The sequence below is a fragment of the Schistocerca nitens genome, chromosome 8 (genome assembly GCF_023898315.1).
Source record: "Schistocerca nitens isolate TAMUIC-IGC-003100 chromosome 8, iqSchNite1.1, whole genome shotgun sequence".
NCBI classification, from domain to species: Eukaryota; Metazoa; Arthropoda; class Insecta; order Orthoptera; family Acrididae; genus Schistocerca; species Schistocerca nitens.
The window spans coordinates 518,773,488-518,789,543 of record NC_064621.1 but is presented as its reverse complement, the minus strand read 5'-3'; positions in this window follow the sequence as shown (position 1 = coordinate 518,789,543).

Sequence of the window (16,056 nt, the reverse complement as noted above, 5' to 3'; positions counted from 1 at the left end):
CAGTCGACGCCACATTGGGCGACTTGCGTGAAGGTGAGGATGATGAAAGATGACGAATACAACACAACACCCAGTCCACGAGCGGAAAAACTCGAACTCAAACCCGCCGCACGTTACCACTCAGGTGGACGGAAGAAATGGAAATTTATATACATATGAAAAATCACCCACCAAGTATTTTAAAGGAACTAACTGACCTAAAACACAAACAGGTAATTTCCAAGAATGATTGGCTATCGAGGTCGCGGGGTCCAAACGATACATATCGAACGTGCGATCGTAAATCGATCATGCGAATCTGATGGCGGGCGTTATAATTATGTTTACGATGGTCGATACAGCAACAACAAAAGAAAAGCGTTACATAAATACTTGTAATTACAAAGGAGACGACTTACCTTACTCGTCGTCGGTGTTGTCATCATGCGAAAGTCCATTACAGTGGTCTGGATGGATAATTTGGAAGAGTCGAACCATGTATTTTTCCTGATACTCGTTCGTTTTCCGCACTGTCGGCAATGCAACTGTAAACGGTTTTTCAGCATCGACACTGTTCTTACGAAGTTTTACACACTTCGCATCACCACATTCTACATAGCCCCTTCTTTCGTCGTCCGGTGGTATTCTATATTTGCGATAAAAAGTCGAACAATTTTCTACGCTGGATAAACATGGAATTAGATTTTTCCATATGAGAGAATCCGCCGAAGAAACGTCAAGAACATGAACATCCCACTCACTAACGACATAAATCGTCTGGGATTCCCTAGCAACTCACAAACAATTCGCGGAGGTATGTAATTTAGAGCAACTAAGGGAACGACGGAAAACAGATAAAAATTACGATCACAAATAACTGATCACAACGCCCGCCACCATAGTCGCATGATTGATTTACGATCGCACGTTCGATAGGCAATCATTCTTGGAAATTACAAACAAACATTACCTAGAGAAATTTTTATTGACCTTCTAAAACGATTTACCATATAGGATCAAAATCTAAGCATTATACACATAACGACTATAGACGGCGTTCTCTGTACTACCTGGATGTTGAACTTCAGTTATCTGATCCTGCCAGCCATAGATGCTCATATTTCATTTGTTGGCGAACTACAACATGGCTGCTAGGAGAGTCACTAGAATACAAAACGAAAATACTTTCCGATTCCGCTCCCACATCAGCCTATTACACCATATGTTGGCATAAAGCTTGTAACGACGCTGCCGCGCGCTACTTCAAGCTCGCCAGTGTGTGTGTGTGTGCTGTGCGCGTGTGTCAGTACAGTGATGTAGCGACGCTGTGTAGTTCCGCGCCCAGCCTCTAGAGGCGCTGTGTTTTATAACTTTTATATACGTTCTGTTTCTTATGATTATTATTCCTTGTTTTTTAGAGTTAGTGAGTAGTTCCTTGTCTCCTGACTTGTGTGGACGGATACTATTTTCTCTCCGAATTACAGAAGTTTCCGAGGATTGAGGATCCTCTGTATAGATCGGAAGCAAAATTTTATAGCTCCGAACTGTCCACGCATGCCGGGCGTCGTCAGATACGCGCCGCAATAAAGTTATTATTACTCAACTGAAGGTCTTCATTCTTCCGAATCACGTCAAGCAAAGGTCGGGCAGCCACCAGTTTAGCTGTACCCGACAAGTGGTGACCCCGACGTGATCCAAGCAGAGACCGACGTGATTAAGAAGAAGCAGTCGTGAGCTACGCAAGTAACGAGCACATAATGACCGAACAGCAGGCCGTCTCCAGGATTGCAGTCCGTTTGCCGCCGTTCTGGCCCGACAACCCAGTACTCTGGTTCGCGCAGGCAGAGGCAAGTTTTAGCTGCGCTGGAATAACGGTCGAAGCAACTAAATTTGCGCTGATTGTGAGCCAACTTGACCAACGTTATGCAGCCGAGGTGCAGGACATAATCACGGCACCGCCCGAGGCTGGAGCTTATGCCAGGCTAAAATCAGAGTTGATTCGACGGGTTGCCGCGTCACAAGAGGACCGGATACGTCAGGTTCTGACACAGGAAGAAATTGGCGACAGGAAGCCTTCCCAATATCTGCGACATCTACGCAGCAAGGTTGACACCGTTACTGTGCCAGACAGTCTGCTCAGAACGTTGTGGAGCAGTAGGTTGCCGCCGCAAATAAAAGCCATAATCGCCTCACAAACGGACATGCCGCTGGATGACGTGGCGCAGCTAGCAGACCGGATTCAGGACGCGATCACACCGGCTCCGGTCAGCGCAGTCGCGGCGTTGGACAACAGTGCAAACAGTACCGCGTCTGTGGCACGAGCCGACCATGATTCTCTCGCTGCCAAGGTTGAGCTTTTGTGCGCCCAGGTCAGTGCGCTGCTAGCACGGGACGACGACAATAATAGAAGAAGTCTATACAGACGGCGGCGTTCGAGAAGCAGATCTTCAGGCAGTACTACCACTCCGCAAGGCGAGGTACCGTTGTGCTGGTACCACCGACGATTCGGCGATCAGGCAAGGAAGTGCACATCGCCATGCTCGCACCCAAACGCCACCGGCGGTCGACAATAGGCGCAACCGACTGCCAGTTATCCTCCAAGCGCCTGTTCGTTACCGATAGGAGTTCCGGCGTTAAGTTCTTAATTGACACTGGGTCGGACCTGAGTATCATACCACGAACAGCCATACATCGTTGCCGGCCGCCAACTGCCTTCCGTCTGACGGCTGCCAACAATTCTTCCATCGCAACATATGGCACACAGAGGATGGAGCTTAATCTCGGCCTACGTCGCGCGTACGAGTGGAATTTTACAGTTGCTGACGTCACGGAGGCGATCGTCGGGGCTGATCTCCTCGCGCACTATCACCTGCTGCCGGACGTCGCGAACGCACGCTTGGTAGACAGCGTCACTGGCTTAGCTGTCACGGGTTTCCGTCGCAACACCGCAACGCACAGTGCCAAGTTGGTCCATGCTACGGAGGGTGAGTACACTGAATTACTGCTTAACTATCCGAACTTGACCAGGCCGCCCGGCGCTCCCAGGTTCATACCACATGACACGGTGCATCACATTCAAACGACTGATGGTCCCCCAGTAGCATGCCGACCTAGGCGTCTCGCTCCGGACAGATTGAAGATAGCGAAGGCAGAATTCGACGCCATGATTCGCGAGGGCATAATGCGGCCATCTAAGAGCCCGTGGTCCTCCGCATTACATCTTGTTCCGAAGAAGGGTGGAGCTTGGCGCCCATGCGGTGACTACCGTGCGCTTAACGCGCGAACGGTGCCGGATAGATATCCCGTTCCGTTACTGAGGGATTATAATCACGCTTTACATGGTGCCACGGTGTTCACAGTCCTGGACTGCGCTAAAGCGTATACACAGATTCCGGTGGCCAATGACGACATTCCAAAGACTGCAATAATAACGCCTTTCGGTTTATTTGAAAGTAAATTTATGACTTTCGGTTTACGCAATGCCGCTCAGACCTGGCAAAGGTTTATAGACTCGGTTCTCCAGGGGCTGCCGTTCTGTTTCGCCTACCTGGACGATGTGCTAGTGTTCTCTGCTGACCACGATCAACACCGACAACACCTGCGAGAGATTTTCGAGCGATTGGAGCGTTACGGTGTCGTCTTGAACGTGGACAAGTGTGTTTTTGGGCAGTCAGAGGTGACATTTCTTGGCCATAAGATTTCTGCTGAAGGCTCTCTTCCTCTGTCCGAGAAGGTGGACGCTATCTTGCAGCTACCCCGACCAACTACGATCAAAGAATTACGTCGTTTTTTGGGGATGCTCAATTTTTATCGACGACACCTTCCTCACGCTGCGGAGCTGCAGGAACCTTTGACGGCGGCATTATCAGGCCCTAAAGTAAATAGCAAGTCTCTGATACAGTGGACATAGGACATGTGTTCTGCGTTCGAGGCAACAAAGAGGAGTATGGCCGACGCGGCGCTTCTCGCACACCCACGACTCGACGCGCCATTAGCAATTGTCGTAGATGCGAGCCAGACGGCGATCGGTGCCGCGTTACAACAATGGTCCGACAACGCATGGCAGCCACTGGCGTATTATTCCCACAAGCTTTCGCCTGCACAGAGAAAATGGAGCACATACGACCGTGAACTCCTGGCAGTATACCAAGCAGTGAAATATTTTCGCCCTCAAGTGGAAGCGCGAACTTTCACGGTATATACAGACCACAAACCACTCACTTTCGCCTTCCGTCGGAATAGTGTCAACTGCTCTCCCCGTCAATTTCATCACCTTGAGTTCGTGGCCCAGTTTACTACCGACATTAGACATATTTCTGGGATCGACAACATTGTTGCGGATTGCCTTTCACGGATCAGCAGTGTTTCCAGTAACATAGACTTTCCTGCACTGGCACAGGCACAGAGAGACGACGAAGAACTCCTTGCCTATGTTAAAGACACGGCTTCAGCATTGCAACTGAAACTTGTTGATGTTCCGGGGGAGGACACACAGCTATACTGCGACGTTTCTCGCGGCCGACCTCGTCCCTTTCTGACGCCGGCTTTTAGAAGGCAAGCCTTTGATACGGTACATGGATTGTCCCATCCAGGGGTACGCCCGACATTCCGCCTAGTATCGCAACGTTTCGTGTGGCCAGGCATGCAAAAAGACTGCCGCGAGTGGGTCCAATCTTGTCTTCAGTGCCAACGCTGCAAGATTAACCGCCATGTACACGCACCGATCGGCGATTTTCCGGATACCACCGCCCGCTTTGCCCACGTTCATTTGGACGTAGTCGGACCACTTCCACCTTCGAACGGGCAAAGATATCTGTTTACAATGATCGACCGTTTTACGCGTTGGCCGGAGGTAGTGCCGGTGGATAATATCACAGCAGACACATTAGCTTCCGCTTTTGCAATGACGTGGTTGGCAAGATTTGGATGCCCACTACATATTACCACTGACCGCGGACGGCAATTTGAATCAGACCTGTTCTCACAGCTGGCCAAGTTTTGTGGTTACACCCACCATAAGACCACAAGTTATCACCCAGCAAGCAACGGCATGATCGAACGCTGGCACCGTTGTTTGAAGGCCGCGCTGATGTGCCACGAAGAAACCTGGACAACCGCACTACCAGTGGTCTTGTTAGGCTTACGGACGACTTTCAAACCAGACCTGGGGTCGTCAGCGGCAGAACTGGTTTACGGAGAAACACTGCGCCTTCCTGGTGACTTTGTAGACGCTGATGCCACGGAGACAGTTGCTACTGGCCAGCCGGATTTCTTGCAACGATTGAGGGACCATGTATCAAAGATTCGCCCTCCGAAAGCCACACGTCATGGCAAGCCGCCCACTTTCGTGCACCAGGACCTGGAACAATGTCGTCACGTCATGCTCCGCACTGAGGGCGTTAAACCGCCTCTACAAGCTCCTTATTCTGGTCCATATGAAGTGCTATGGCGCAGTGCCCACACCATGGATATCCTAGTGAACGGCAAAACGACGACTGTCGCGTTGAATCGGGTTAAACCTGCATATGTTTTTCCTGACACCCCACTAGCGGCACCTCGTCGTAGGCGTCCACCTACCGCTGTTCCAGACACTGACGCCACATCTCCGGCGCCGGCTCTTCAACATTCGCCGCCCAACGCAGCACAACATCCGCCTCCTGACGTTGTTCCTCCTCCTCCGACGAGAACGACCCGTTCTGGACGTCGGGTGCACTTTCCGGCGCGGTATCTCGACGCCGACGCTCCGCTTCCGCCCGGGGGGCTGATGTAGCGACGCTGCCGCGCGCTACTTCAAGCTCGCCAGTGTGTGTGTGTGTGCTGTGCGCGTGTGTCAGTACAGTGATGTAGCGACGCTGTGTAGTTCCGCGCCCAGCCTCTAGAGGCGCTGTGTTTTATAACTTTTATATACGTTCTGTTTCTTATGATTATTATTCCTTGTTTTTTAGAGTTAGTGAGTAGTTCCTTGTCTCCTGACTTGTGTGGACGGATACTATTTTCTCTCCGAATTACAGAAGTTTCCGAGGATTGAGGATCCTCTGTATAGATCGGAAGCAAAATTTTATAGCTCCGAACTGTCCACGCATGCCGGGCGTCGTCAGATACGCGCCGCAATAAAGTTATTATTACTCAACTGAAGGTCTTCATTCTTCCGAATCACGTCAAGCAAAGGTCGGGCAGCCACCAGTTTAGCTGTACCCGACAAGCTCAAAACAATAAATCAGTCTGCCATTCTTTGTCACGTACAGACTGAAGGACTACAACACGGCGGACGATGCAACGCACGTGAATCTGTGGACACACTGCAGCTCTATACTCAGAGATCACACTTCTACATCCAGGTTGTATAAAGATCACTGACTACAGACGACAACCTTACATCACCTATGATAAATAAAGGGTGTAAACCACGGCGCTAAAAAAAGGTGTTGTCATTAAGTCATAAACTTGAAGCCGACGTCCGCCATATTATATAGCTCAAAAAACAGTAGGTGCACCGCATTTATACCTCCATGGTTCACCGCAGTGATACTTCCCTGTGACGTCACTCTGACGTGCCCATTGCTCATTTTCGACCGCTGGGAATACCAAACGACTTTCGTGGTCGTATCCCAAATAACATCTGGTGCTTTGATTGTGTGGAGACGACGTTGTTTCATGAAAAAATCCAGTTTGCATTATGTACGGATATACATTTCACTAATCGTTCTGTTTGTTGATGCGCGTTGCTGCTTTCCTTATTGTCTAACAAATAAAACATTGGTCAAATGGTTCAAATGGCTCTGAGCACTATGGGACTTAACATCTGTGGTCATCAGTCCCCTAGAACTTAGAACTACTTAAACATAACTAACCTAAGGCCATCACACACATCCATGCCCGAGGCAGGATTCGAACCTGCGACCGTAGCAGTCGCGCGGTTCCGGACTGAGCGCCTAGAACCGCTAGACCACCGCGGCCGGCAACATAGGTCAGTCTTTTGTAAAGGTAAACATTAAATATGTTGTGCATACGATTTGAAAACTGAAAATACAGGGTATATCAAAAACAATCACCCGATTTGGCACGTCTATATTTCTGAAACTAATAAACATATATAATGAATTTTGTTTTTGGTGAACGGGAAGTTCAAAAAGATTTTTTTTCATGCCCTTTCATAGATGTTCAATGTGCCTCCCTTGAGATGCACGGCATATGCCAGTGCGGTATTCAAATTATTCCCACACTGCAGCGAGCATGTCTTGAGTTGCAGCTTCCACAGCAGCTGTTACGCAATGTCTCAGTTCATTCACTGTTGTTGGTAACAGAGGCACATAAACAGTGTCTGCCGGCCGCGGTGGTCTCGCGGTTCTAGGCGCGCTGTCCGGAACCGTGCGACTGCTACGGTCGCAGGTTCGAATCCTGCCTCGGGCATGGATGTTTGTGATGTCCTTAGGTTAGTTAGGTTTAAGTAGTTCTAAGTTCTAGGGGACTAATGACCACAGCAGTTGAGTCCCATAGTGCTCAGAGCCATTTGAACCATAAACAGAGTCTTTTATAAACTCCCAGAATAAATAATCACATATAGTCAAGTCCGGTGACCTTGGAGCCCAGAAATATAAGGCTGAATCACTTTGTCCAATGCGACCGATCAATCATTCAATAATTCTTTGATTTAAAACTTCCCGCCCGTCCAGATGTCAGTGTTGCTGTGCCCCATCCTCTTGGTAAATTAAGTCCTTCGAATCAGTCTCCAACTGTGGGAAAAGAAAGTTCTCAAGCATATCGAGTATGTGCTTCCTGTAACAGTGTTCTCTGCAAAGAAAAATGGACCATACACTTTTTCCTGTGAAAAGGGCACATAACACATTAAATTTTGGAGAGTCCCTTTCATGTTGCAAAACTTCATGTGGCTGTTCCGTACCCCACATTCTCACATTATGACGGTTCACCTTTCCATTTAAATCGAATGTTGCCTAGTCACTAAACATTAAGCGTGGAAGAAAACTGTCATCCTCCACCTTGCCAAGAACGAAATTACAGTACTCCACAAGGTGTTATTTGCCACCTCCACGAAGAGCTTGCAGTAGCTGAATTTTGTATGGCTTCATGTTAAAACGTCGACACAACAAACGCTCCACGGAGATCGGGGGCATGTTGAGCCGTCGAGCTGCACGGCGAACAGATTTCTGCGGACTCTTACAAGGGGAGGCCGCCAATTGTGAAATTCAGATTCGATTCATACTGCGCATAATAAAAGCTCATGGCATGAGGTGTAATGTGGCAAAGCACCAAGATGCACTTCTCAGCCGTTGTCGAGAAAATCGACATTTAAAAGAAACCGTTGCGGTGAAATACTCTTTACGATTAGTAGTTTTCTATAGCGTCGTGGCGCAGTGGTAAGCGCTGGTGTTCGTAATCCGAAGGTCGCCGGATCGAATCTCGAGCCGTGCAATTTTTTTTATTTTTAGTTTTTTGTAATTCAAATATATATGAATTGCTTATGCATGTTGGTAAAGGCGGATCGCTCTCCAATTGTACCGCCTCCATTTTTCCGTTTTTTTTTTACAGGGTGTACCAAAGCTCTCCCGTCCGCACTGATTTTCGACGATGTTATAAGTTGCGCTAGGGACCGCATCTACCTTCTTTCGAAGTTAGCAGGCAGCTACGCTGTTATGCGGCGGCTCGTTTCGGCCCATTCAACATCTGTCCTACAAGTGTAACGAGCGAGTAACGGAGTTTATATTTCATACCTGCCACAGCGAATTTGTGTTCGTGGGGTCTCTATTCTAATTCGAACGTTTGACTTACGCTATACGTATTCGTTTCGGAATATCGTTTCTACGTCTTCCGTTAACTATACGTGGTTAACACTATGAAGACAATTAATAACATTTGTGAAATACAACTTTGCGGAAAACACAATGATGTTCGAAGTCGCCAGTTTTTCCATGACAAACGACTTTCAGCAACTTATTATATGCATAATTGTTGCAACTGATTGCCGGGAATTATATATATATATATATATATATATATATATATATATATATATATATATGTGTGTGTGTGTGTGTGTGTGTGTGTGTGTGTGTGTGTGTGTGTGTGTGTGTATATACACACATTTGAATTACAAAAACCAAATACTAAAAAAAAAAAAAAATTTGCATGGTGCGAAATTCGATCCGGCGACCTTCGGATTACAACCCCGAGCGCTTACCGCTGCGCCACGACGCTGTGGAAAATTATTAATCGTAGAGAGTATTTCACCGCAACGGTTCCTTTTAACTGTCGATTTTCTCGACAACGGCTGAGAGGTGCATCTTGGTGCTTTGCCACATTACACCTCTGGCCATGAGCTTTTATTATGCGCAGTATGAATCGAATCTGAATTTCACAATTGGCGGCCTCCCCTTGTTAGTGAAACTGTGGCGGATACGTTCGAGCCCGCATCTCGTGGTCGTGCGGTAGCGTTCTCGCTTCCCACGCCCGGGTTCCCGGGTTCGATTCCCGGCGGGGTCAGGGATTTTCTCTGCCTCGTGATGGCTGGGTGTTGTGTGTTGTCCTTAGGTTAGTTAGGTTTAAGTATTTCTAAGTTCTAGGGGACTGATGACCATAGATGTTAAGTCCCATAGTGCTCAGAGCCATTTTTTTGGATACGTTCGAAGTCTGTCAGACACTCGGGGACGGCCCGGCGATTTGCCTTCAAACTAACATCTTATTTCCCGGAATTGTTCATGTCATCGTCTAATGTCCTATGTAGTAGGAGTATCCACACTATACCTAGTAAGAAAGTCACGCTGAACAGTCATTACTCATCCGTACTGCGCAAAACATAAAACACAGAACGCTTTCTGTTGTCCCGCCGCCATTTTTACTAGAAGTGAAGTGTGCGCTTATTGCTGCTACCTAGCGGGAAGCAAACAAGCTCGGATTTCGTAGCTCCAGCTGCATTTGCTAGCTATACAAATAGAGTAAAATGGAATTATATGGATTACGAAACCATCCTTTTCACGTCACATCCTTCTCTTCTTGGTTATTCGAAATACATCAAGAAAAAACATGTTACATTAATGAGGCCAGATGTGTCGTATTGCTAGAGCAAATATGCATTCAAGGACAGACAAACGTTTTAAATTGTCTTCTTGACACTATGTTATTCATGTAAGCACTGTATTTAAAAGAGCTGTCGTGTGCACACGGCAGAAATAATAAACAACATGCAATTGTAAACAGCAGTCTGTTTATGTTTTGGGCTATTTAAGATGGCGGCAGACCCCGCACACTCTGCCTTCTAAACAACGTTCAGCGTAAGTCAACACTGTCATCTCCTTTGTTGTTTCACCTCCATGGCGTAAATGGGATAAGCTGCCAAAATTATATAAATGGTACATCTCGGTGTTCTTGACAAAAAAGTGTAATGAAATATCGTTGTATCATTTTTTGTGTTTGTATTCCAAAAAGAGAGATATTTGTAGGTTTAACTGATTGACTGTTAATATTGTCAACTGACGGTACATGTCCTTGCTTGTGTATTACCGAACCGACGCAGCGGTCAGAGAAAGGTAATGAACGTGTACAATGACGTGACGTGGCGATCAGGTGCTACCCGAATGAGCAATGTAAACAGTCACTGGATTGTCAAGAAAGTGTAATTTGCTTTAGCAAACAATGACTTAATTAAAACCAGACGTATTCTCTTTTACAACTTTACCATAACGAAGTTAGTGGTAGTAAAGTAAAGCTGACATCAAATAAAGTGTGTTTCCCTTAGTACATAATCAACCAGTTACCACGTAATTCGCTGCGCGTTAATTACAATTAACTGTTTCCTGTTTTTACAACACCGGTATAATGAACATTAAATTAAGATTATTTTCCTTTTGTTTAGCAGTACCATAACGAACATTAAACCCACATTACACTGGTGTCCAAAATTAAAGCAACAAACCGCTGTTTCCCCGTCCTGTGTTTAATTCACAATATAATCATACAAGTTGTCAACAGATGTCCATACTATCGTATTCCGCACGGCAGATGGCGTTCCGGTCAATGCACAACCAAGCCAACGATGACATCAGGGCACCTATCAAAAAAATGGGGGGAGGGGCCTTTACCGGGTAGCCCCACATCCACAGTCGCTGTGTACACAGTTACAGGCTTTGCAGTATGGCACACAGAAGACGCCTACCGGATTCTCTATGGCGGCGGGCCATAGGAAGAATGGAAGCAGGACAGTCGCAAATTGATATGGCCCGATGCCTTAATGTGAATCGTTGTGTTGCTTCTCGGTTATGGCGACAGTTTATAGAGATCGAAGCTGTAGCCTGAAGACCAGGGCAGGGCCGACCACGTGTGGCATCACAAAGAGAGGACCGTTATTTTGGCTGTAAGGGCATGACGATACCACCTGAGTACAGCGCGGTAACTGACATCTGACCTCGCAGCATCACTTGGACGTGTTGATCGAGGCAAACGGTGTACTGAAGGCTTCAGCAGAGTGGTCTTTAGTGTCGGAGACCTGCTCTGTGTGTGTATATCTGGCGCGTCTTCACTGAAGGGAGCATTGAGAGTGGAGTCGTCAACATGCCACCTGGACTGTAGAACAGTGGGCATATGTTCTTTTCACGGATGGGTCACGATTTGGTGTGGAGATTGGATTCGCATTTGGAGTGGAATAGGATTTCGCTACCCAAACATTGTGGAAAGAGCCCGATATCGAGGAGGCACCCTCCCTAATGGTGCGGGCAGGGATTGTGTTGACCACTTGAACACACTTTCATGAAATTGTACAGGTCAATCAGCAAGATTTAACTGCTGTCAGGTATTGTGACGAAATCTTGAGACCTCATGTGCGTTTGTTGCGAGTTGCTGTGGGTCCAGGCTTCGTATTCAAATGGTTCAAATGGCCCAAAGCACTATGGGACTTAACATCTGAGGTCAGCAGTCCACTAGACTTAGAACTACTTAATCCTAACTAACCTAGGGACATCACACACATCCATGCCCGAGGCAGAATTCGAACCTGCGACCGTAGCAACAGTGCGGTTCCGGACTGGAGCGCCTAGAACCGCTCAGCCACATCGGACGGCCAGGCTTCGTATTGAGGGGACGATAATGCTTGACCTCATAGACGCGCGGGTGATTGATTTTTCTTGGAAACGCAAGATATTGCACACATGGCGTGGCCTGCTCGCTCTCTCGATTTGAATCTCATAGAGCACGTCTGGGATGTACTAGGGAAACGGATTGCATCACGTCAGCGTCCACCAATCACTCTCTTAGACTTGCGAGCGGATCTGCAGGAAGAATAGGCGTTATTGCCCCAACATGAGATTGATGGCATCACTCACAGAATATTCCGTTGCTGTTAGACACGTATTGCTGCCAGATGAGGTCATACCCCATATTGCGCACACAGAGCAGTTGTCTGAATGTGTGTGCAAATCTGTTAATTTAGAAAAAATGAAAAACCTTTTTTATCTACCGTTATGCATGTTACGGTTGTATATGTTCTGTATTCTTTACATTGTTTCTACTTTACTATCGCCTGTTTACATGGTTTTGTAGCAAAATAAACGCAGCCTTGGTAAATTTCCGTTTGTTGCTTTCATTTTGGACACCAGAACAACTAGGCCAATATGACAGTAAGAGTTCAAGATGCCCACCATTCGATGCGACGCTGGTTCATTACTGCGAACCCAGTTTCGTCGCACTCGTTCACACAGATGCACATTTGCCTTTATGGTATGGGCAGCACCGAAAATCCTCTGTGTATTTTCGTCCACGTCATTTACTTGCTGAGCATACATATGTTCCTTCATATGGCCCAAAAAGTAAAAATCCAGGGGATTTAAATCAGGACCGCGTGCTGGCCATTGATGAAGGCCAAAACGTCCTATCCATCGTCCTGGCAATCGTCTGTTCGAAAATCTTCTTACTTTGTGACCAATGGTGTGTGGAGCACTATTGTGGAGGAACTACATGTTGTCATCCATGTCTAATGGAATACCTTCTAATAAATTCGTGGCAATGTTTCCTTTACAAAGGTTCAATTACACAGCTCTACAAAATAAATTTTTTTTTTCGTTGCCAGGGAAGTTTGAACGAAAATGGGATATTGTTATGATACTCATTCCGAGTATATTTGTACTTTTTCCAAATTGGCTCTGGTTTTTGAGATATAGGTTATTTGTGGAAATGAGAGTTTCATGTGGATAATATCGACTGCAGGGTCCATATATGGTGTAATGTATTTGCTACCTGTTTTTTAATTAGTGATATTGTACTATCTTTATTAAACAGTTGTGCTCAGGGAGTGCATCTGTGTGGTTGAGGATTACATCATGCAAACATCACACTGTCAGCATGTGTCAGTCCTGTTGTGCGGTGCGTGTGTTGAAGATATTGAGGGTTGTGCAGATTTGAATTCGGCGGTACTCGACATTCATTTGTTGGCCGAGGTAATCCCCGCAACAGCCGATAGGTAGCGTTCAGTGTAAACAAGAGAAATGGCGATGGTCGAAAGTCACACACATGTGCAGTGCAGCTTCAAGGAGATAGAACCTTTTCATCGTGACGTAGCAAATAAGAGGTGAGTATTCATTTCACACAAAACAATTAATGATGTTTGTTGGATGTGATTGACATGCAAATACAAGAAAGTTCTGCATAATATGTAGTATTTGTGCAATTTTGTTTTAGGAAAACATGAGTTCTTCACGCCGTCTTTGCGTGAACCATCCAGATGAGTTCTGCTACATTTGTGGTGAATACGTTCTTCAAAAGAACAGGAAGAATATCACTCCTTTTGTGAAGGAAGCGTATCTGGCATATTTCGGAATTAAACTTGGAGATCAAGACAAGGCGTGGGCACCCCATAAAGTTTGTAAATGCTGTGTGGAGTGCTTACGGCAGTGGACAAAACGAAAAAGGAAAAGCTTAAACTTCGGAGTGCCTATGGTATGGCGAGAGCAGAAGATCCATACAGATGATTGCTATTTTTGCATTGTTAATGTGAAAGGTTTTAATAGGTTCAAAAAACGAAAGTGGGAATATCCCGATTTGGAGTCAGCAAGAAGACCGGTGGTGCACAGCAACGATGTTCCTGTACCAACCTTCACAACATTACCCACGCTAACATCATCAGATGACGATGTGCACGGCGAGGAATGTACAAGTAGTGGTTCGTAATACGAAGGACGTGAGACACAACCCCAGCAGTTCGACCAGAAGGAGCTCAGTGACTTGATACGAGAACTCAATCTTTCAAAGCAAGCATCAGAACTCTTAGCATCCAGGCTTAAGGAAAAGAACTGTCTTCATCCAAGTGTTAAAATAACAGCTTACCGGACGAGAGAAGAAAACCTTCTTCCATACTTCAGCCAAGAAGAGGTTATAGTGTATTGCAGCAATATACCTGGACTTTTACTTGAATTGGGGCTGCCGGAATATAGACCAGAGGACTGGCGTCTCTTCATAGACAGTTCCACTAGAAGTTTAAAATGTGTTCTCCTACACAATGGCAATCGTTACGCATCTATTCCAATTGCCCACTCAACAAAACTTTGTGAAGCATATGCTAACATCAAGATGGTTCTGCAGAAAATTCAGTATATGCAGCACCAGTGGTTGATTTGTGTTGATTTGAAAATGGTGAACTTCTTGCTTGGACAACAAAGTGGATACACAAAGCACCCATGTTTTATCTGCATGTGGGATAGTAGGGCAAAGCACGAACATTGGAAGCAGAAAACATGGCCTCCAAGGGAACATAAGGCTGTTGGTGAAGCAAACATCATTAATGAACCTCTGGTTAGTAGGGACAAGATTGTTCTTCCACCATTACATATTAAGTTAGGACTAATGAAGCAATTCACCAAAGCTTTAGACAGAAATGGTAATTGATTCACATACATCTGCAATACGTTCCCTGGACTCAGTAGTGAAAAACTTAAGGCAGGAATATTTGATGGTCCTCAAATTCGCAGGCTCATCAACGATACCAATTTTACAAGTGTCATGACTGTCACTGAAGCATCGGCCTGGAACAGTTTTGTCGCTGTTGTAAAATGTTTTTTGGGCAATCATAAAGCTCCCAATTACGAGGAACAGGTCAAAAACATGCTCACTAACTTTCAAAACTTAGGAGCTAACATGAGCATAAAATTGCACTTCCTTCACAGCCACTTGGATCGATTTCCTCGTAATCTGGGTGATTTCAGTGAGGAACAAGGAGAGCGGTTCCATCAAGATATGAAAGGAATAGAGGAAAGATATAAAGGAAGATGGGACAGGCATATGATGGCAGATTATTGCTGGAATCTGCAACGTGACTGTTCTGAAGAGACCTATAAAAGGAAAGCGTGCAGGAAGCGGTTCGTCATGGACGGAAAATGATATACTTATAGAGAAACTTTTCAATTATGTTTTATACGTGGACAAATGCCTATCAGGTTTTCATAGAAGCTATTTATAAAGATTATTTTCTTTTTTCATTGTAGTTTGTAGCGCTCGAGTTCAGTATTAGCAATTTTTTCTAATTTTTTGAATAAATCATGCATTATCTCAAAAACTAGAGCCAAACTGCATAAATGGTTGCTATATTCGTCCTCAGCACCACTAACCCATCCTAAAGCCACTCAAATATCCTTGGCCAGAAAATGAGTGTTGACCAGTGTTATAGTTACCAGTCAGTCGTGCAAATAAAACATAAGGCCCAATAATGTAATCATTGATTATACCCGCCCATACATTTACGGAAAAGGGCTCTGAAAATGTGTTACTACTACTCAGCGCGGATTGTGTACACTCCACGTGTGTGTGTTACGGAACTTAGTTATTCCGTCGCGAGTGAAACAGGCTTAATCTGTGACGAGTATTTTGTTTACAAAATCGGGATGTGCACTTTGTAACAAAAACTAATCTGAGAATTCTTGCCCGCCTCCCCCAATGCTTGTACGCGTTGAATGTGGCGAGGTCACAAACGCTTCTCTTTCAAAGAACGATGAACGACAGTGTGCGATGCACTCGCTTACAGGCGATACTTCTTAGTACTCTTGACTACGATTTTCCTGGATGCAGTCCAGAATTTGTTCCTCA